General features: G+C 49.7%; 1 protein-coding gene across 7 annotated transcripts in view; it reads left to right on the top strand.

Annotated features, from left to right (window-relative positions):
- The window catches only part of CACNA1E (calcium voltage-gated channel subunit alpha1 E), a 3100882-nt gene that overhangs the window by 1627115 nt on the left and 1450264 nt on the right, over window positions 1-23503 (top strand). The gene's annotated exons all lie outside the window — the stretch shown is intronic.

The following is a 23503-nucleotide window of genomic DNA, read 5'->3' as shown; positions in this document are numbered from 1 at the left end:
ATTTGAGCCCCCTGTAGTCCACACAAAAGCAAACTGCAGTCTTCCAACTGCTGGTCTTTTTAGGGACCAGTACCACTGGGCTAGTCCCGGGGCTATGGAATGGCTCAATCACGCCTAGGGATAACATCTTGGAAACGTCTTCCTTGATGGTGTCCCTGACCTTATCGCACATACAGTGAATTCTACTGTTCACCAGCTACCTGTCTCCAGTGTCCACATCGTGGGTGTACCAATCTGTGTAACTGGGAGTCAGTGAAAACAGACGGGCACACTGTCCCAGTAAACAGCAACAGTCTGTCAGTTGCTGTTCTGACAGGTCTGTTGCAAGGTTGGCACCTTCAACTGACCCATCTGTGGCTTCAGCGTGCAGGAGGTCTGCGAGGGGATCGGTCTCCTCCTCAGTCTCTCCATCAGTCAATAACACCATGACCAAGTCATCCCAGCCGTAATGGGGTTTTAGCCGGTTGACATGAAAGACCCTGTACATCTGTTTAGGTCCTTTCAAATCAATGATATAATTCACCTCACTGACCATTTCCAGCACTCAATACGGCCCAGTCCACTTGTCCTGAAGGGCACTGGGTTTGACAGGGTCCATAATCCACAGCCACTGGCCTGGAGAATAGACTGTCACTGTGGCCTTTTGGTCGTGCCAGTGCTTCATCAGCTTCTGACTAGCCTTTAAAGTCTTGGTTGACAGTTCCATGTACTTTGCTATTCTAGACCGATGGCCGAGCACATAGTCCACCACATCTCGTGACGGGGATGAGTGTTTGCTTTCCCATCCCTCCTTCACTAGACTGAGGGGACCTCGTACAGGGGGTCCAAACAGAAGCTCAAAGGGGCTAAACCCTGCTCTGTTCTGTGGCACCTCCCCGTAGGCGAACAGAAGCATGGCAGGAGAATATCCCATGTTCTCCTCAGGCACTCTTCCAAGCCACCTATCGTGCCTTTCGGCGTCTTGTTGAACTGCTCAACAAGGCCATTGGTTTGTGGATGAAAGGCGGTATAGAACCGTGACTCCACACTTTTCCCACATAGCCTTCATATATGCTGATATGAAGTTTCATCCCCTGTCAGAAAAGACTTCCTTGGGGATCCAACATGGGAGAATATCCCTATCAGAGCCTTCGCAACCACACAGGCTTTGGTTCTCCTCAGAGGGACAGCCTCTGGGTATCTAGTGATGTGGTCCAGCACCACAAAGTTATATCGGTTCCCTGACCTGGTTTGAGGATCCAAAGGACAGACAATATCCATGCCTATTCTCTCGAAAGGCTGCCCAACCGTGGGTAGTGGAATTAAGGAGGCCTTTGTGGCACCACCTGACTTGCCAGAAGCTTGACAAGTCGGGCAGGACTGGGCAAATTCCTTAACTTTTACACTGAACTGCGGCCAGTAAAAGTGTGCAGACAACCAGTATGATGTCTTAGTTACTGCCAAGTGACACGCTAAAGGAATTTGATGCGCCAATTGCAAAAGGAACTTTCTGTGGCATTGGGGAACCACCAACCTTCTGGTGTCCACACTCTCAAAATCATTTGGCTCACTGTACATGAGTTCATCCTGCCAGTACACTTTGAAAAGTCCAGGGGCGTCTCCCTTAGCCTGCTCGTCCGCATTCTTCTGCAGACCCACCAAAGTGGGACACTCTATCTGGGCTGTGTAGAAGTCAGCCTGATCTGGGCCCCCAGCTGATGCGAACTCATCCAGCTAGGGCAGACCCTTCAGATCTGCGCCCACCTGGTCCTCCACTTCAGGTTCCTGCACTGCACTAGGCAACTCTGAAGTCATGGGGTCTCCTTCTACCAAAGTAGGGTCTTCTGTGGCTACTAGCCCCTCTCCCGCAGGAGTAGATGATTCAGTATTCTGTTGAACTGGACTAGGGGCTACCAGCCAAGCTGGTCCTTCCAAGAAGCACTCTGGAAACACTCCAGGATCCTAAGGCTTTCAGAGTGTTCAATCTGGCGCTCTCTTTGGCCCCAATTGTGTAGCCGCTACGACTTTTTCGGGATCAGGAAGATCATTATCCAACAGACATGGGACAGTGATGGAGTCTTTCACCGCTACATGGCGCTGGGTCGTTGCACCTCGCCAGCTGGAATCTACTATCGCCAAGGGGCACTTACTCTTACCATCAAATCCACTTACGCACAACTCAGGCCCATCAGTATTCGAGCCTGGCTGTACCCACTGCAGGGTGACAGAGGTGACGCTAGCCGCGGTGTCTTGGACCGCAGGAGTTTTGTGTCCATAGATGTACATGTGCTATAGAGTTTAATATTCTAGGGAACTGAGGTCTCTTCCGGAGATCCGGTACCATTCCCACTCAGTGTAACCAATCCACATTCGGCCACTCCCTAGCCTAGTGTGAAATCCTCCTCTGAGAGGCCCACACTAATGATGGCCTCCTCCATGAGTCCAACATTCACTATGGCTTGCTTGGGTAAGCCCTTGCAAGCAGGATCCCCTTTCCTATGGCCCAGCTCCTTACACACGAAACAACCTTTGGGTGTGGAGAACGCAGGTGTCCCAGTGTTAGTGGTGCCAGCGCTCTTCTTTTCAGTGTGAATGGCTGAACTAGAGTTTGGGGGTTTCCCTTCACTCTTTTGGGGATATGACATTGAATAGGATTGGGTTGGACCTTAGTCCTTCCCATCCTTGTTTACTTTTTTTGTCTGCTGATTTCTCTTACGGTTTGGGTGTGCTCACCTGAGCCTTTTTGTGGACTTGACTACTCACAAAGCTGTCGGCAGCCTTTGCAAGCTCCCTAGGATCGGTGATCATCTTGTCCACTAGAAGCTGGTGTAGGTCAACCTCATACCTTTTCAACACATGCTCACACGCACTCAAATTGTTCATCCCTTAAATTTTGGCAACTTTGTTACCAGTCACCCACCCGCTCAGATATTTCAACAAAAGGTTTGTGAACGCTTCAAATGTCTGCCCACTTTTTCTTTCTGAGCTATCTCAAACTCTTTAGATACTGTTCTGGGGTTTTACAGAACTTCCTGAGGACGGCTGCCTTCATGCTCTCATAAATGGGCCTTTCCTCAGGAGTTAACTGAAGAATTGCATCAGGCCCTGGTGTCAGTATGCGACTCATCAGGGCTGCACCCCACAGTACCTCATCCACCTCCTGCAGCTGGAACCCCAGCTCGAGCGCTTCAAACCAGTCAGAAATATCCTTCTGCATCTCATAAGCCTGTACTAAATCTTTGGGGATGTGCCGTTGGGGCGTGTCCGGGGCACTCTGGTTTGAGCCACTACTGCTGCTAGGTCTCCCTAGAGGCAGACCTGTTGGCCTCTTTCTGCTCTTCAAGTGTCAGCTTGCGCAGGACTATGGTGACGTTATCCCACTGTTTGTGTTCCTCTAGCACTAGTCTCCTCTCCTCAAGCAGGAGCTTTCTAGCCACTACCTCGTTAACAGCCGGAACAATTACTGGGCCACTTAGAGAATGTGCTGAGGCCTGGGAGCTGTGGGATGCTGCACTAGCCCCTGTCCTCACTGACATTCTTGAGTGTGGAGAAACCACACTTGCCTCTCGGCGGAATGATTAGCGAGAGACACTGCTCACGCAGTTGTCCTCGTCATTTACCCCCTCTGGAAGGTCTTGTCCATTCGGGTACATGGGGCATAGCCCATCCCCTGCGGTCTTGTCCGCAACCACCCTCGCTTCTACCCAAGCTTGGAGGCTGGTCAGCAACTCAGGTTTATTAACCTTAGAGCTGTGGGGAAGTCCCCTCTCTTGACATAAGACGCGCAGAAGGTCCTTGGTCATGCCTTTTATAATCTCCATGTCAAGCTCCATGACTATTACTATTACCTAGCAATGACTAAACGTTGCCTGCAACAGTACTTTTATCGTTGGGTGACTAAGCTGTGCGCAAGGCTCCAACTGATCTGACCGGTTGCCACCAATGTGATGAATCAACTTCCGGAGCACCAGTGGTCCAGGGATGAATATCGGTTTCTAAACCATCAATCAACCCCACACCTCTAGTCCACCAGAAGGGATCCGAACAGTTTGGAATACAAGTAAATTATAAGACCTCATTGTCCAATTTTGGTAACGTGGTCGGAATGGCAGGCTTATCTCTGCAAGGTCGTGGATCGTTGTTTAGTTGCAACACAGCGAATATAAAATTATTACCCAATGATAAAAGGGACTGTCCAGTCAAGGTGGTAGAAACATATCTACTTTATTATTACTACAAAAGACAGTTCTAGCACACTACAGTTACAACCCACACTGTAAAGGAACTAAGAGGACAGACAGTTTCACAATGGAAAGGGATGCACTCTGGATACTGACAGGAGGGTAGTTGGTAAAGTAATCAGTCCTACAGTACAAGATTATTTGGGTCCAGCACCAAAGGGGCAAAGGGTCGTAACTGTCTCTAGGGGCCTTCAGAGAAGGACAAGGAGGGCAGAACCACAATGTACCTGGGACTGAAGAAGTTCTTGGTGCTCGACAGCGTCGAGGCGGTTCCACAGCTCTTCGCAGCCCGTGAGACAGAGTTAGTGGTGGCAGACAGCTGCCCTTACGAGGCAGCAGGCTGTTCGGCAAGCGAGGCTGGACAGACGTCTATAGGCTGTCCAGCGTGGCAGGTCGGGGCCAAGAATTGTTGTCTCTGTGCTGGTTGGCAGATATGGAATGCTGGTCGATGCGTCTCGGACAGCTCTGGTGACTGCAGCTTGACAATAGTCAGTGGTGCAGCCAGATGCAGTTTGAGGACTCGACTGTCTCGAAATTGTCCTTAAAAAGATGGACGCTGGACAGAGCACGGATCTTGGAAAAAGCCAGACATGCCCCGTTACTCTCCATGGGTGATGCGACCGTCTCTCTTTATCAGGACTTATCATCACTCACGCTTGCGATGAGGAGGAAATGCTCACCGATTACGAAGATGCTGAAGGATACAGGAACCAGATACCGGTGGGGCTACCCGTTCTCACTGAACTTTGAATGGCAGGGCTTGACAATAAAGTTGGCCTCGGAAAAGGAAATTGCAGATTGTACAGTTGATCTTTTGGGCGACCAGGCAGAGGGCCCCTCCCATGGAGAGTCGAAAAAGGAGGAAGGTGAATGGCATACTAAGGGTCCCCGCCGTAGACGGATCCAGGGATTCAGGAAGTTTTGAAGAATGAATAACTCACAGGACATGGTACACTAGCCTGGACACCGGACTGGCATGCTGAAATGCTTGAGGCAATGGACCCTTATATTAAGTGTTAATGCTTGATCAGGCCACCTGGGCATAGCCCGGAGTGGCACGCAGCCGGGCGGATATGTCGGCCCGGATGATGCCTGCACGACACACCATTGTTGCTCCTGACTCCCGCGACACATCCCTAGTTTATAATATGTTAATCCTCTTGTTTGCACGGTGCACTTGGTCACGCAGGCACGAGGCGCCCAGAGAAGGATATGAGGTAATATCCACGCTGTGATGACGCCTCTGTGGGGGCCGATATTAAGATTTTGATTTTTGAAATGTTGATGTTGGTGTAAGAGCTGTTGGTTGGGGGCTCACTGTTATATATGATTATATTACGATAGGACCGCTTGTTTCTGCGGTCCCCATTGGTGGTCCGGGATCGACTGGGTGATGTTACGGGTCGGGCGCTGAACAGAGATGGACAGGGGGGGAGGGGAGGGAGGGATGGCAGGGGAACACATAATTTGTCACAGTTCAGACGGAGGAGCCGGAAAACAAAATATGGGAATATAAAGGGGCTTTGTAGGGACTGGATGGGTCAGTTTTTGACCCCTTATGAGAAGAATCGGGACCCAATGCAAAGAAAACAAACCACATACTCTAACAAGAAACATGACAAGGGACTTGAGGCAGACGTACTGGACGCGCACACACTTGTCCACAACTTAAGATGACTCCCACGCTCTGTACAGACATGATACGTATTTGCACACTTAATGTCAAAGGTTTGAACTCCCCCACAAAGAGATCCATGGTGGCTAGAGAATTCAGGAAATCGAAAATAGATATTCTTTTTCTTCAGGAAACGCGATATCAAAAGGGCGAGGAGAGAGGGATCCCGTTGCGGGAGGTTGGGCCCACCTTTTGGAGCTCTGGTGTTTTAAAGAAAGCTGGAGTGGGGATTCTGATACGCAAAAGCCTCCGGATCTCAATTCTGGAGACATGGACAGATAGGGAAGGGAGAGCCCTCATAGTCACCGGTAACATACGAGGCACAATAGTCACCCTTGCCACGCTTTATGCACCTAATCAGAGGCAAAACAGATTCCTTCATAAAATCACTGAGAAAGTCTTTGGGATGGCTAGGGGACACACGGTTCTTGGTGGGGACTTCAACACATGGATGGACAGCTCATTAGACAGACAAACTAGAACCGATGCAGCAGACCCGCCCGGTACCAGAAATGAGGCAGACATTAAAATAACTCTTGATCTCTTTGGCGTCATTGATTGCTGGCGCCATTTGCACCCGATGGAAAGAGGCTTCACCTTCCACTGTCTCGCCCATGACACACTCACGCGCATCGATTACGTCTACCTCTCAGAGCACCTCTTGCACACGTTGCAGGCGGCCACGCCACTATACACCCCTCCGCATGGACGGATCACGATATGGTGATGGTGGATATATCTTGGAATGATCTGGCCCCCCCGTAACACCAAGTGGAGATGTAACGACTCCCTATGGGCTGATTCGGTCTTCAGGGAAACCCTCGAAACCGAGATCAAGCAATTCTTTATTACCAATGACACTGGGGAAGTTGGGAAGACAAACGTGTGGGAGGCCGCTAAGGCGACCCTGAGGGGAGTACTAAAAAAAGAGAACGTGCTCTGGTAGAGAAAGGTATCAGGGAGAGGCTCGGGAAGGCTCAAGAAATGGCACTGTCCTCTCCATCTGAGTATATCGCTGAGGTCAGGCGTCTCAGGGAAGAGTTGAAAATACTTATTGCGGGCAAAACAGCCCAGACCTTACAGTACCTTAAACAAAAATATTATGAGAAGGGCGACAAGGCTGACGCCCTGTTGGCAGCCCGTCTTCGTGCACAGAAGGCGGAGAGATGGGTTGACTTAATTGAAAGAACGGATGGTAACCTCACGGACACGATAGTCACATCCCCTGAAGACATACAGGAAGCATTTGCCTATTTTTACGAAGACTTATACATGTGCGACCCCCCCCCACATATAGGAAGTCTAGACACATACTTGAAGGAAACACGGCTTCCCACACTCACACCCACGGAGGCGGTGTCCCTAGAAACGCCAGTCTCGGAAGAGGAAGTTACAGACGCTATCAAGAGATTGACGGCGGGAAAGGCTCCGGGCGACGATGGATTCACGCCCGGGTTCTACAAGACGTTCTCCCCACTCATTGCCCCCTTTCTTGCATCCATGTTTAATCACATCTTTGACACAGGCCAAGCACCTCCGTCCTTCTCACAAGCCCTTCTTGCCGTTATTCGGAAAGAGGGTCGAGATCCCAGGTTCTGTAGCTCCTATCGTCCCATCTCCCTCCTCAACATCGATGCTAAGATATACGCTAGAGTGATTGCGGCTCGGCTTGAAACACACCTCCCTAGGCTGATACACTCCAACCAGTTCGGATTTGTCCTTGTAAGACAGGGCGCGGACACTATGCGGAAAACGCTGCACTTAATCCATGAAGCACAGGAAATGGAGGGGGACCCGTCCCTTCTGTCCTTAGATGCCGAGAAGGCTTTTGACCGGGTCTCATGAGACTTTCTAGAAAGGGTACTGGTGTCATATGGGCTGGGACCAAAACTTTGCCGTGCCATTAAAGCACTGTACAGTTCCCTCACAACATCGGTGACGGTGAACGGAGGCTATTCTTGTTGGTTTCCTCTGGAAAGGGGGACAAGGCAGGGCTGTCCACTGTCAGCGATCCTATTTGTAATGTCACTTGAGCCACTGGCGCAAAAGTTGAGAAGTGATAATAGGGTAAAGGGTATCACAGTGGGCGATCTAGAATACAAACTGGGTCTATACGCTGATGATATCTTATTACATGTGATCGACCCCCTAGAATCGGTCCCGGCTGCGCTCCGCATAATTGAAGAATATGGCGAGCTGGCGGGTCTGAAAATTAACACAGGGAAATCTGTCCTTCTCCCGATTGACATAAGTAGAGACGCTGAGGCCGAACGCTTCGCCCCCTTGGGAGTAACAGTCAGCTTCACCACACTCCGATACCTGGGCATCAACGTCACCCGTGATCTGAGATCCCTATACGGGGCCAACTTCCCTCCATTGTCATTAGCTCTTCAAAAAGATGTCCAGAGGTGGTCCAAGCTTACCATCTCGTGGCTAGGCCATCTAAAGGCTATAAAAATGGTCCTTCTCCCCAAGATATTATACTTATTCCAAATGCTCCCCATCAAAATGCCCCCAGAATATTTCACGGATACGAGGAGGCTGTTACTAACCTTCCTATGGCAAAGTCAAAAGCCGAGAATCCCGAGATCCCTCCTCCAACTTCGAAAGGACAACGCAGGGATGGGTCTCCCAGACATTGAAACATATTATACAGCGACTCAACTCAGGGTAATTGTCCCACACTTCAAACATCGGTCTGAGCCACAATGGATAGCGCTCGATAACTACCTTCTCCGCCCCTTTATCTTATGTGAATGGCTATGGGTGCCTGGGCCTCAATTACGCAATAGCGTTAAATCTCACCCGATCATAGGCACAATCTGGTCAATATGGAAGCCGGGCAAAAAAATGGTGGGTGTCACGACATGGCCCTCTCCCCTGGGACATCTTTGGTCACCCGGGATTCGCAACGCAATTCCTGAACCGGGAAGCTTTGAAACCTGGTACCAGGCGGGGCTGGAGAGGGCAGGCCAATTGCGCCGGAACGGCTCGTTCATAACCATTCAGGAATTACAAGAGGCCCTTGGCATAGGTACACTCCCGGTCTTTCTGTATCTGAGACTCAAAGGGGTAATGACTAGACCAATATGGAAAGAGCAGTTACAGAGAGATCTTACCCCGTTTGAGAAAATCCTCGACGCATGCACGGGCTCCAGGGGTCTGATAAGTGCTATGTTCCTTGCACTGATTGAAATTGATATCAAACCCTCCCTGGCACTCAGCAGATGGGAATCAGACATGGGTAGGCAAATTTCATCAAAGCTTTGGTTGCAAATATGCAGACGAACGGCGAAATCTTCCTTATCATGCCAGTATAAATTACACACCATTAAGTTATTATATAGATGGCAATACGACCCAACCCGGCTTGCCAAAATGTATCAGAGAATAAGCCCATATTGTTGGAGGGCATGTGGGAAGCGAGCTGATTACTGGCATATGTGGTGGGGATGTGCATCGGTTCAAACCTATTGGTCAGAGGTCCTCAGCTGGATCAGGGACCTGGATGAGGAAGACAGAGAGAAGCAGCCACTGCTCATTTTGTTTGCCCTAACTGAATCAGATGACAAGATTGTGAAGGCAGGCAAGATGGTGCAGGGTCTCCTGATGGCTGCACGGGCATGTCTTACCATGACATGGAAGAGGCCCGCACTCCCCAGCAAAACTGAATGGCTGGCGGTCGCATTGAGCATTTATAGAATGGAATGTATGACTGCAGCCTTACACGGAAATCGTGATATTGTTGAAAACGCCTGGTCTGAGTTTCGATCCACATATGCTGTGTGAAGGAATTGTGTGCAAAACACTGTTGAGTTTCGTGTCAATTTGGTTTATCGCATGACGAGTCTGTGGTACTGGGATTTTGAATCATTGTGCGTCTTCTTTTCCCGAAGTCACGAGTACAATGTCGGTTCACAAGTATTCTCTAATGCTCTCTTCGTTCCCAGGTCTGAGTTTATGTGAGGGGGGGTGGGGGGTGGGATATAATGAGAAACAAGGGATGGGTTTTGTTGTTCTTACCTGTTATCTATCTGATTTCTAAAAAGACTCTACATACGATAAAAGAGAATGTAACTCAATGTAAAGACTCGCCTTTTTGAATCACGAGATGTAACTTGCATATATTTGATTGTCAACCTTTTGCAAAACCAATAAAATTGAAATTTAAAAAAAAAAAAAGATGGACGCTGGATGATGCTTGTGTGGCAATCCTCCTGGCTTCTTCAACGGGCTAATGTCTTTTCAAGGGGGACGGCCGAAAGCTCAGGAGGGTGTTAGCAGGCAACAACCTTGCCCTTAGTCCAGAGACTCTCAGACACTTCCCACCTAGGAAGCTTGCTGTTAGAACCTAGCACGATACGCTGTGTGCTGACTGGGTACCGGTTCTGGAGCTGCTGGACAGGTCCTCCTGAGTCTGGTATCTCCCTCTGTTCTCTGGGAGATGTTTAGGGGAGGGATCTTGCTTCCCTCTTGGAACTCCTGGCCTTCTTTCACTGGTGGAAGATGTACGGTAAATTGTACCTTCAGCTCGGGTCCAAATGAGTCCTTCTTCTTACTCCGTGCGAAGTCTTCAGATAATCTGATCAGTGAGGGGCTGAGCCCTCTTTTAAAGCCAAACGGGCCCCAGTGATTGGTGCAGGCTAAGCCCACCTTAATGAACCAATCCTGTGTCCCCATCAACAATCTTCAGTGATGCTTCAGGTCAGAATCAGGGCGCTTGGCAACAATCAGGGAAGGATGACAACATACACTTTTAAGTCCCACCCATCTTCCTGTATGCTGTACCTCAAAGTGTCTCCCAAATTAACTGAGCCCTGTCTATGCAGCGCCTGGTCACAACATGGGCCTCCTTTGAAGTAGGGGGTCGCAGGCAGACTTTCGTCTCCTACAATTCACATACTTCCCTGCTCTGAAAGAAGTGGTTCCTAGACAGGACATTCACTGCTCTTTCATACCAAGGAGGAGTGTTAGTACCAAGTTGTTACATTGAAGTACAAAGAGGTGTTGGTCTATGGTCTCTATTGTCACTTCCTGCACCCAGGCCTTCCCTGAGACCTGCTAATTGACATTCTTCATTATTCACCACCACCAGCAAGGTATAACAATGGAGATACTAATCCATGGGGTCTTGAAATTCTATTTAGGCTGCCCACGGCCAGAGGCTTTTGATGTACCCACAACTGTAAGGTGTCAGCTACTCATGACAGGGGAAGGCAGCACTGGTAAGCTTTGTCCTCCCAGAGTACATGACGATTTTTCTGCTGTACGAGGAGCGTGGAAAATATGTGCGGGAGTGGCCCCATATATTTTCCAGACGTTGATCTCCCACCATTCATTCTTTTAAATAAATAATCAAAAAGCCCAGGCGAGCTCACTCTCCCTGTGCAGAGGGTCGAATTCCGCACAAGCAAGTCTGCCAGAACCATGTATGTTTCACCATATGCGAGCAGCCAACACTTTCCCACCCGATCTGGATGCACCTGCTTCTTTATTGACATATTACAACATTGGGCCTGTCCTCTAGATGCTTGTGGTGCCCTTTTTGCCCAGCAAGCTGACAATCAGAAATAGTTGACTGTTAGTGTGCGTTAAGTTCACAAAGGGGGCTCTGTTACCATTAGCAGCCATGTCATGTATGTTTGTTTCCCCTGGTACCCGGGGTCAAGTCAATAACATTATTGGCCTGTGGTCAATTGGCCTATCAGCAGGGCACGCTGTGATGAATCAACTTCCGAGGCTTTAGTGGTCCAGGGATGAATATCGGTTTCTAAACCATCAATCAGCCCCACACGTCTAGTATACCAGAAGGGATCCGAACAGATTGGAAACACAAGCAAATTATAAACCTCATTTTCCAATTTTTGGTAACATGGACAGAACAGCAAGCTTATCTCTGAAAGGTTGTGGCTCGTTGGTTAGTGGCAACACAGCGCAAATACAGTTATTACCCAATGATAAAAGGGACTGTCCAGTCAAGGTTGTATAAAAGCATCTACTTTATTATTATCTTAACAGACAGTTCTAGTATCACTACGAAATACAACTTACCCTATAAAGGAATGCAGAGGACAGACAATTTCAGAGAAGGAAAAGGGATGCACTCTGGATAATGACAAGGGGGTAGTTGGTCTGGTTAATAAACACAATAGTTCAAGGTTACTTGGCCTCAGCACTAAGGGTGCAATGAGTCTTAAAATGTCTCTAGGAGCCTTCCAGGAAGGACCAGGGGGACAGAACCACAATGTACCTTGTGCTGCAGGTGTTTTTGGTGTTCGGCATGGTCGAGTCAGCTTCAGTGCACTTTTCAGGCTTCTGTGACAGAGATCAAGACACAAGTCAGCTGCGGTTATCAGGGGGCAAGACAGTTCGGCGAGCGAAGCTGGATGGACCACCGCAGTGTGGCCTACACAGCGGCTCAGGTTCAGGAATAATTGTCTCAATGCTGGCTGGCGGTTCTGAAGCATTGGTCGAGATGTCTCGGGTGACTTTAAGTGACTGCAGCAAAACAATGGTCAGCGTTGCAGTCAGTTGCAGCTTGAGGAACTCGACTGTGCCCAGCTTCTTCAATGTGCTTGTGTCGTCCTTTAAGGCGGGCAGCCCAAAGCTGAGGAGTGTGTTGCAGGCAGCTGCCTTGTCCTTGGTTTCGGGTTCATAGACCTTCTAGCAGTTCCCACCTAGGAAGCTTGCTCCAGAGCCTAGCAGGGCATGCTGTGTGCTGGCTGGGTACTGGTTTTGGAGCGGCTGCAGGGTCTTCTGGATTCGGTATCTTCCTCTGTTCCCTAGGAGATGTTTAGGGGAGGGATCTTGCTTCCCACTTTTAAAGCCATAGGGGCCACAGTGATTGGTGTAGGCTAAGCCTACCTTAATGAGCCAATCCTGGGGTGCCCACCAACAATCTCCTGTAAGAGGGAGGTCATAACCAGAGTGCTTTGCAACAGGAAAGGTAAAGGGGTGAAAACATGTGATACTAAGTCCCACCTATCTTTCTGTCTGTAGTGAATAAAAAAGCCTCTCTGGTTAATGAACCTCTCTGTGGTTCCTGATTAAAGCTGCAGGTTTCCCTTGAAGCTGCCGTGAGACCAGACTCTCTGGCTCCTGCAAACCACATTTTTGTACCTTATGAATGAGGTCCCCCTGTGGGGTGGACAACTGTAAACATGCAGTCCCAGGCATGACAGTTCACTGTCATCGATACTGAGGGCGGGAGCGGGCTTCAGGTTGACACAGTTGCATATGAAAGGTTATTGGGATTTTCTGTCTCCTTTAATAACCTGTTTGAATTACGCTCTAATGGTAGGCAAATCGCTACCACCAGCTGCAGGGCCCAACAAAAGAGCAGGGTGGATTCATAGAGCCTTTGTTAGTTAATCAGGCTGGCCATGGCAGGAGCCCCCCCTTCTGAAGATGCACTGTGTACCTCTGGCTGTCATATCCCAACTAAATATGAGCGAGTGGACTGTGCCTGTAGGCTGTGCCACCCAGAGTACAAGGGTCTATGCGTTTGTCGTGCTTTGAGCATAGGAAAATGTGTGTGGATTAGCCGCACACCTTTACTTGAGGTTGGTCTGCCACCCTTCCATTTTATAAGATAGTTAATAAAGGTCAGGCGAAGGCACCCCCACCGTGTGGATGGTCGAATTCCTCACATGCTCGGAAAGGGGACTTGCGCCGAAGGCGCTGCAGTAAAACAGACACAAACTAGGGGGGCGACCTGCCTGTAATCATTTACTAATTGCAATGTATTTCAATGCAAATTCAATCAATAAGAAACATACATTCAAGGTACTACTTTTTGCCATGTAATGTGTTAATGTGTAAGGTACAAACGAACACTCAGTATTGGAGGTATAAATCAGCTTTTCATTTAGCTGAAATTGTTTTTATTATTTTTATATATTTCTGGAAAGAAAAAGCTTGCCTGTGGTCAGGAATCAACCTTAATCCATTAGACAAGAGGTTGGCTAAACTCATTCCCTCTGTACAGGTATCCAAATTACTTTATACAACATAAAGCTGTGAACAACATACGCAAAGAGAAAAGTTCACAGGTAACATTGCTAACTGCAGAACAGTCAAATTAGTGCAGAGGAGTACAATGTTAGAACAACAGCGTGGACTGCATAGACAAGAGAAAAAGTCCACAATAAGCATTACTTCATGCAGATAGACAGGTAGGTAAATTGGTGCAAAGCCATGTAAATGCGTACAAAGCAATTTAACATGTATCAAAGAGGTGCGCACATATCTAAACTGACATGGAGCAACAGATACTGTATGTTAGTGTTTTAGGCAGACACTAAAGCTTTGTGACATTTTGGCAACCTAGAAAGAACACAATAAATATAGTTTGTCTAGGACACAAGACCTTGTGGAGGTTTACCAGAGCCAGGTCAAGGGTGACCTTGTAGTGGGTCGACGTCAGGAGGATTAATCATGGTCCTAAGTTCATAATGCAGTGCAACATAGGGGCAGCAAATGGTGCCAGAGTTGTCAGACGTTTTGGCATACAGCGTTAAACAGCCCTCTTCTGGAGCCGAGGCGGAAATTCCCCTACAAGAGGGGGGGAGGGGAGTTAAAACAAAAAAGAGGGTATACTATGATATCCTAAAAAGTGCCTACAACAACCTGAGTGTCAAGAGAGTATATACACAGGGTTAAAAAAGATTCAAAATTATGTCTAGAAAAGACAATTCCGGTCCTTCACTGACCTTAACAATGGTGGCACCAAATGTGGGCGCCTTCTGGCTTAGAAAGTGGAGTTTTAAAGTGGTGTGATAGCCACTGTAAATGTGCTGTCTTGGGACTTCCTATTCAAATGTTGGAGGTGGGGCACTGGAAAGGTGAAGAAAAAGGGCAAGAGAAACAGACGGAAAATAAGTGCCACATATGCAAGACTGATAGTACAAGGTAAGGCAAGATGGTGGCTATATACCTTGATGCCCCTATAAGGTGGCGAGCCGGACAACAGCTGGCCAATGTAGGCGGATGGCATAGACAGCTGGATTGGAAATCCATCGGTAACAAAAACTGCAGCGTGATGCTGTAAAGCAAGCAAAATAAGTGCGTGGGTTTAAGGATAGAAGTGGTGGGAGGTCTAGGAGACGGCAGAGCGGCCGCTAAAATAATGCGGCTTGATTTCCGCTTACCTAAGTAACGTGGCTTGATGGCACTCCTTTGTAGGTGCTCACGGGCGCGGCTGGAGAGGCGGCAAGTGACTGCCTCCCAGTGAAGACAGGCACGAGTTGAGCTGTGTCTGGCCGGGGACTGTGCATGTGTAGGAGAGAGTGGATGCTCACCTAAGCACATGCGCAGTTGGGAGCCGGCTCACAGTGTCGTGGAAACGCTCGAACTCTATGAAAGAGTAGTTAATGCAAGTATGTGAGTGCGTGTTGATGTTAAGTTGATCGGAAAAGATCAGCTCGAAGAAGAGGGCATAGTGGAATATCAGTATTAAATACAACCCCAAACCCGGAGTGCATATCACAGGGGCTGCACGAGGAGGAGGAGGGGCACTCCTGCAAGAGTGGGTGTTATATTCTGTTCTCCCGGAGGCCCAGCACGAGGGGCTGGCTCCGGTCCAGGAGGCCGCGCGGCCTTGAGCGCGGCGTGGGCAGGAGCGCTGAATAAACACACGCACACGCTGATCTGCATTCGCCCGGAACTGCCTCCCACTCCAGGGGGCGGGGCTTTTATTTAGCTGCCCTACGTCACCGCGCTGCGGGAAGTAGGGCGGATATAACATTCCTCCTTTATTTCAAACCAACCTAACAAACAACATAAACCACATGCTCAACTATAAACTCCTGCCACTGTTCTTGGCTTAGCAAACATAGTCATTCAGCCTCGCAGGCGGTCTCGTGGTCTTTCTCAGACTGTACCGCTTCTCTTGGGGGCTGTCCCCGCTCGGTTCGTAAGTCTGCTCACCTTCGCTGCATGTGTCCTCACTGCTGGGCGGTCTCGGTGATTGCCAGCTGCGATCCCCTGCGGATTCTTCCTCGGGGTCTTGCGCCGGCACGTCGCTGCTTTGTTGCTCGTTGTCGTCGTGAGGCCCCTCGCAATCCGTCCAGAGATGCTGGGGCACGGGCTTGAACCAGGAGGCGTTCCTTGTTACTTTCCGACCTCCCCGGGTGACAGTTATCATGGTCCCGCGCCGGTTGCTGATAGTCCATGGCAGTTCCTCGTACCTGGTGTCTAGCTTGAATTTCGTGGGGTTTCGCAACATGATTACTTGGTCACCCACTCTGTGGTTTGAGGGCCTTGCTCGTCTCTTGGCGCTCATGTGAGCGTTGGCACGTGTTCTCCTCGTTTCCACGCGTGCATTGTCGACGTCGTCAGGGGTCCTGCTTGGATGTTGGGGAATCGATGAGTTGATGATAGTTCCAAACATAAGGTCAGCAGGTGGTATGCCCGTGGTGATGTGGGGGGTGACCCGATAGTTCCTTAGGAACCGGAATAGGTCGATCCTCCACGGGCTGGCGTTTGCCTTTGATACTCTGAGTACCTTGTTGATGGTCCTCATGAATCGCTCGACATCCCCATTAGCTTGTGGCCACCTTGGCATGATGTGGTGGTATTTAATGCCCAGTTCCTGTAGGTATGACCTGAATTCCTCCCCTGTGAACGGGGGTCCATTGTCACTCTTAATGGTCGTGGGCAAACCATGGGTGGCAAACATCTTTTCTATCACCGGGATGACCACTTCTGCGGCGGTGGACTCCAGTATCTCGACCTCTGGATAGCGTGAGTGGTCATCGATTGCCACCAGTAGATGTAGACCCTCTCTGATTTTGCAAAAGTCAATGCCGATCGCTTCCCATCGTGCCCGGCCACGCTCAGCCGATAGGATTGGTTCTGGGTCTGGTGGCCCACTCGTTATTTGGCAGGGTAGACATGTGTTCACTAGGTCCTCGACACGATCGTCGATGTGAGGGAACCATACCCTGTGTCTGACCCGGGCCTTTGTTCTTGCGAGCCCTTGGTGTCCTTCATGCGCTAGGGCAACTATCCTGTCTTGCAGCCTTGGGGGTATGATGATGCGGTCACCCCTTAGCAGGAGCCCTCCCTCAGTGATTGAGAGGTCTTGTCGAACCGTGAACATGCCTGCTAGGAACTCCTTGGCCCCCTCGGTTCTGTTGCGTGTGTGAGACATGAATTCTTTCCAGTTGCCTGACATGATGGCATCTTTTACCAGATCGCAACAGGGGTCATTTTGGGTTTCTGTTGCAATGTCCTCAATGTTTATCACTTTGGGCCTCATGGTGTGGACTACTTGACAAATGTGTTCCTCCGTTTCTTCGGCGACTAGCACTTCCTGCTGGGTGGCTGGTCGTGGGTGTCTCGACAGGAAGTCCGCGGGGTTGCCACTGCCCGGTTGGTAGACAAGTTCGAAGTCATACTGCTGGAGGTGTAGCAGCCACTTGGTGATTCTGGCTGGTGGGTGTGCCGATGACCCAATGAAGATTGGTAGTAGGGGCTTGTGGTCGGTGATCGCCGTGAACTTGCGCCCATATAGGTACATGTGGAAGTGTCGACACCCCCATAGAACGGCGATTGCCTCCTTTTCTATATGGGAATACCTTTGTTCCGTTGCTGTGAGCGCCCTGGATGCATATGCAATCGACCTTTTTGTGCCCTCTTTTGTGACCTGCATCAGGATTGCTCCAAGTCCCACTGGGCTGGCATCCACAAATAGTTCTGTCGGGAGGTCCGTGTCATAGTAAGCCATCTTGGTATCAGTTGATAGGGAGTCTTTTATGCTCTCAAATGCTTTCTGGCATTCGGGCCCCCAGTCCCACTTGGTACTGGCCTTTGTTAGCTCCCGCAGCGGTTCGGATAGGGTTGCTCGGTTCCGAATGAATCTGCCACAGTAGGTGGCCATTCCCAGAAAACTGCGCACCTCGGTGGGAGACGTTGGGGGACTGGCAGCTTGGATGTCCGCCACTTTCTGGGGGTCTGGTGATATCCTGGTGCGGTCGAACCTGTATCCAAAAAAAGTTATTTCTGGTTTTAGGAACTCGCACTTCTCTTGATGAATTGTGAGTCCGGCGTTTTCCAACCTGCCCAGTAGTGTGTTGAGTCTCGTGATGTGTTCCTTGGTGTCCGGTGCATGTATTAGGATGTCATCGCTCACGTTCAATACCCCTGGTATGCCTCTGATGACCGCGGCCTGTTGGTCTGGTCTGTTGAGAAACCTCCGCGGCCGATGATATGCCGAAACTCAGGCGCTTGTACCTCCTCAGTACTAGGTGGGTTGAGAAAGTGGTGATATAGCGCGACTCTCTGTGGAGCTTAAGCTGGTGGTACCCCGCCTTTAGGTCTACCTTCGAGAACACACACAATCCAGTGAGGTCGGTGATGATTTCATCAATTGTGGGTGTTATGTGTCGTTCTCTTTTTATGGCTGCATTGGGCAGGCGCATGTCAATGCAGATCCGGACTTTTCCGGGCTGTTTGGGCTTCCTGGTGACCACCATCGGGGAGACCCACGGTGTTGGTCCTGTGACTTCTTCAATAATGCCAGCGGCTTCGAGTGACCTTAACTCTTTCTCAACCTGTTCCCTCATGTGAAACGGTGTCCTTCGGTTTCTTACCGCACGTGGTTGCACTGAATGATCAATGTGTAGTTTGATGGTCTTTCCCTTGAGACAGCCTATCCCCTTCTGTAGCTTGGGGTGTTGCCTGACGAAGTTCTCGACCTCGTACGTGTCGTCAATGTGGCATATGAATTTGACCACGCCCAGGTCTTCAGCCGCATCTCCACTCAGCAGGCTTTCAATTCCCGCCTTGACAACATAGATCTTCGACCACAACTTCTGTCTGCCATGCTCAAGAGTGGTGCGGAACCTCCCGATGACTGGTAAGGGTCTCCGACTGCCGTAGGCAAATAACCGAGTGTCTGTGGATTTTAACTCGGGTGGTGGTACGAGGGTTTGGAAAACGGTGGTTAGCATGATGTTTACCGAGGCCCCCGTGTCAATGGTCATCTGTATGTCCTGGCCTTGTATGTTGACCATGCATTTTCGTCGCCTGGCGGTTCTTTTCGACGGTGCTGGCCCTTGGTTCAGTGTCGATAATAGGTATACCTTTCGGCCCTTTCCTTCGTTCTCCGTGCCTGCTGTTTGTCGTAGGGCTGAGAGGTCATCCCCTTCCTCTTCCGTCGAGGAGTTGACTACTGCAACCCTCCTCGCGCTGGCTTGTTTCTTTTTTTCGATGACCCTTTTTCCTGCGGAGGCTGTAGTGGCGTGTTCGCTGATCTGCACACTTTCACGTAGTGATCCTTCCTGCCACATGCTCCGCACGTGGTGCCTTGCGCCGGGCAGTTTCGCCTTCCGTGCCTTTGACCCCCACACCATCCACATTCTGTTGGTCCTGGTGCTCGAGGCTGCCACCTGTTCTGGGTGTAGCCGCTGCCACTTTCGCTTCTCGTTGATTGTCTGTCCGAGATTTGAGCGACCATCGCTGTGGAGAGTGACGGCTGGAGTTTTTGTAGGGTCGCTTCCATGTTGGCGGCCCTGGAGTGGGTAAGCTCCCTCTGTCGACCCAATTCCAGGATGCGTTGTAGAGGGATGCCCTTTTCACTGAGCACGAGACGCCTCAGCTTCTCCGAGTGAATTCCATTTATGATTTGCCTCCTAATCTCCCTTTCAGTGTTCGTAAACTCACACGACATGGCCAGCTTCCTCAGCCTCGTGTGGTAGGCGTCGAGAGTCTCATCGGTGGCCTGGATGGTCGTGCAAAAGATAAAAGTTTCATAGTCTGGATTGAGTTGCGGGAGAAAATGTGCTGTTAGCGCGTCCTTTGCACTCCGGTGTGCGTCTTGGCCGTCATCGACATCCAGGGAGTTGAAGATGCGCAGCACCTCGTCGCTCACGGTGAGGAGTAGATGCGCTTTCATCTTTCTGGATGACGTGATGTCCTTACATTCCATGGCCATCTCAAACTTTTGTAGCCATAGCTGCCATCTGGGCCCACTGGATGATGGGTCTGTGAATGGGTCGAATGGTTGGATCAACGTCGACGAACTCCCCTGCGTGCGAGGCGGTGGTGACGCCATTGACAGGTTTGCCACCATCCTGGACGGTGTTGAGGGTCCAGGGGTAGATGACCCAGTCGCCATGGTGTTGCGTGCGCTTGGTCAACGATTCTCCGCCCTCTGGGTTCGTGCGCACCCTGTGGTGAGGCAGTGTCCCACATGGTGACAGTTCCTACCGGCACTTGTGCTCCGATTGATTGGCGCTTCGTGACCTGTGTGCCATGCAGGAGACGTTGTGCAGGTGATGACCGGGAGAAAACAAGAAAAAAAAATTCACCCCCTGAGGATGAGGTGTGGGAGGGGAATGAAGAAAAAAAAAATTATTATTTTTTTTTTTTTGGGGGTGGGGGTCACGTGATCGTGGGGGCCCCCACCGGGTGTCCAAAAATGTACACGGAGCGTTCGTGTGGCATCCGCGTGTGAAATGGTGGTGGAGCGCGTGGATGCTCGCTCACTTCCTCGTCGCCATTGTTATATTCTGTTCTCCCGGAGGCCCAGCACGAGGGGCTGGCTCCGGTCCAGGAGGCCGCGCGGCCTTGAGCGCGGCGTGGGCAGGAGCGCTGAATAAACACACGCACACGCTGATCTGCATTCGCCCGGAACTGCCTCCCACTCCAGGGGGTGGGGCTTTTATTTAGCTGCCCTACGTCACCGCGCTGCGGGACTTAGGGCGGATATAACAGTGGGGATGGGGAGGAGTGCAATTAAGTGCCGGGGGCACAATGAAACCTCCTACCCCATCTTAACTGGAAAAGTGCTAAATGGCACTCTGCCCTAGATGGCAATAATGGGAGAAGTGTGGCCATGGCTCACATACAGAGGGACTGGATACCATATGGGGACAGCCTGTGTCATGCATTGAAATTGACAAAGTACCGAAAAGGCTGTACCAAAAGAGGGCATACTGATATCTGGCATGGCCTTTTAATTTTGCCAGATTCAGAATACGGAGAGCCAATTTTGATGGTGTTCCAAATCCGGGTAAATCCACCCAAATTCCAGCACTGGCCCCGCATCTTACTGAAGACTTTGATTGCCAGAACCTCACCTTGGATTAGCTTTGATGGTGTCTGTGCTACAATGACCCCTGTCATGGAAGTGAACCACAGGCTCTTACAGTGGGTTGGTGAACGACCTTTAATGGCAATCAGTAGCACAGCATGCACGGAACAACAGCAAACCAACCGTAAACAAAACTCAATGCAGCAACCCACCCTCAGTCCAGTCACCAGGCTTTATACCGAGATGCACCCATGTCTTTCAATGGAGAAGGAGGTTTCAAACATAGCATGATATTAGAGAGAAACAATGTTACAGGTGGGAGAACAGTATCTCAGCATACAAGTCTAGGCAGGAGCTGCATTTCTAAGACTCAGAAAGACCTACTCATGGTGGAAAACGAGCAGTGCTACATCTTAAAACATACTGAGCAAACGCATGCGGTTCTCACATGCCTCTTAGGTGGCCAGCATGCGTACTATATGAAAACGTCCATCTGCTAAAGCTGCCTTGCCTAGGAAAGCAGCAGTCTAAAACACTCGTCTAAATGCCAAAAGGGAACTACGTCAGAGGTGAGGACTATGGTTGCCATTCAAAGGATCGACAGTGAAAGGGTCGACAGGTCAAAGGATCGACACCAAAGGGTCGACAGGTGAAAGGATCGAAATATTATTATTTTTTTTCACATGTTTTTTTTTGGGGGGGGACCCCCTTTTTCTGCTAAAAACCACCTTTTTACCCTAAATGAAAACCTACAAAAATATATATAATTTTTAAAAAAATCGATCTTTTGACCTGTCGACCCTTTGGTGTCGATCCTTTGACCTGTCGACCCTTTAGATTCGATCCTTTGACTAGACACTGAGGACTATGCATGCAGGCAGATCTAGAGGCTAGATGCTAACGCTGCTTTGGTTAGAACATGCGTAATGGCAATAGATACTTGTTCAATATGGCAGTTGGTAATGGCAGAGCATTAGTTGATTACATTTATTTCAAAATCTACTCTTTTTCACCACAATTCCCTCATCTGAGACCTTCACTTCAGTCTCATCCATTACATCTTTGGGAGAACAAACATCACAACCTGGCATATCATACCATTTTACTTCTTCAGTAGTACATCTGAGAGGTCACGGGAGCCTGTGAGCACTACGTACAGGAATGGTAATAAAGGAATGTGAAACATGCCCCTAGGCAGTATAGGCTCTGTATGAGTACCAGGAATATGAGGAGGATTTTTCCAATGGATGCACCTAGAGGTCCCGGCATATCAAATACCCAAGAATCGAAGGTCCATGTGGACTCAGGGCTGACGTGCAGGTGATGTATTGTACTATGGATGTTAAGGACAAGGTCCAAATAACTGGCATAATAACTTAGTACATAAGTGCAGAATTCACTCTTTACGATTGTGCAATACGATTGTGCAAACCCCTCCTTGGGAGGCTAAGAGGGTGTCCAGCACCATATGGTTCAGGAGAATCATAGTTCCAATGGCTATTTGTTCACGGGCCGAAAGTGTCAGTGAGGGTGAAGTGGCGTTCGCAATATCCTCAATTAGTCGTAAAAATCTAGTCAATCGGTCACGGTTGACCTTGATTCCCAAGGCTGGTATAAGATTACCCATTCCTGTGAGGAACTACTCCCATGCGGAACTCCTTTTCCAGCGGAGCTGTGTGGGAAAAGTGCAGATATGGCAAACTGCTAGCAGAACCTATCCCATGTAACAACTCCCACCCAACTTCATGGGCAACCAGGGGTAAGCTTTATCTCCACAGATGAAGTAGGTCCCGGAATGAGTAGCGTACTCGGATTGGGTGATTGAGAAATTTGGATCAAATGCACAGGTGACATTATTGATGACTGCACTGGAATTGTTTGAAAGGTGACATATACACTTGCTTATTCCCATGAATAGGGTACCTTTGTTTACATAACACATGAGGCCAGTAGCCGAAAATGAGAGATGCAGTGCATTTGGCCTCTTGAGTAACTGGTCTGGGTGGGGAAATTCACAGCCAGAGTAAACCCCATGTGGGAATCTGAATCATGACAGAGGCCTGAGCCTGGAGAACGGCTATCCAGTTTGAGATCCAGGAAGATATCGCCCCAATTGAAGGGAATATGGGCCAGAGGGAACTTGGCGAGAAGGTCATGGGGTAGGTGTGCACATATCCAACAATCATTAATGTTAAAGATGCAAAATGCTGCCAGGTTAGGTGTACGTATTTGCCCTGGGACCTGGATTGGGGTGGTCCCTTCTGGTGCTTTGAGTGCCTGCGGCAGGAGTTTGAGCAGTAGATTGCTCAGGGAGTAAACCAGGGCAAATGGATTGTGAAGTCGAGGGTTTGGGTCCAGCATCTGTGTATACTGGTGCATGCTGGGTGCCAGTTTCGGTCTTCAGTGCTGCTCGAGGTAGGATTGTAGCACAGGGTAGGGCTGGCACTGGCAGACTTCAGGTGGGACCACTGGCAGAGGCGTTGGTGATCAAAGCGCAGCCAGGATGTGGCCACAGAAGATTGGGCGGAGTGGAGGCAGAGTTCTCATCTGGTGCGGGGACCTTGCGGGTGT

Source organism: Ambystoma mexicanum, chromosome 1q (genome assembly GCF_040938575.1).
Source record: "Ambystoma mexicanum isolate Mex_15411 chromosome 1q, UKY_AmexF1_1, whole genome shotgun sequence".
NCBI lineage: Eukaryota > Metazoa > Chordata > Amphibia > Caudata > Ambystomatidae > Ambystoma > Ambystoma mexicanum.
This window is presented reverse-complemented; position numbering and strand designations above follow the sequence as displayed.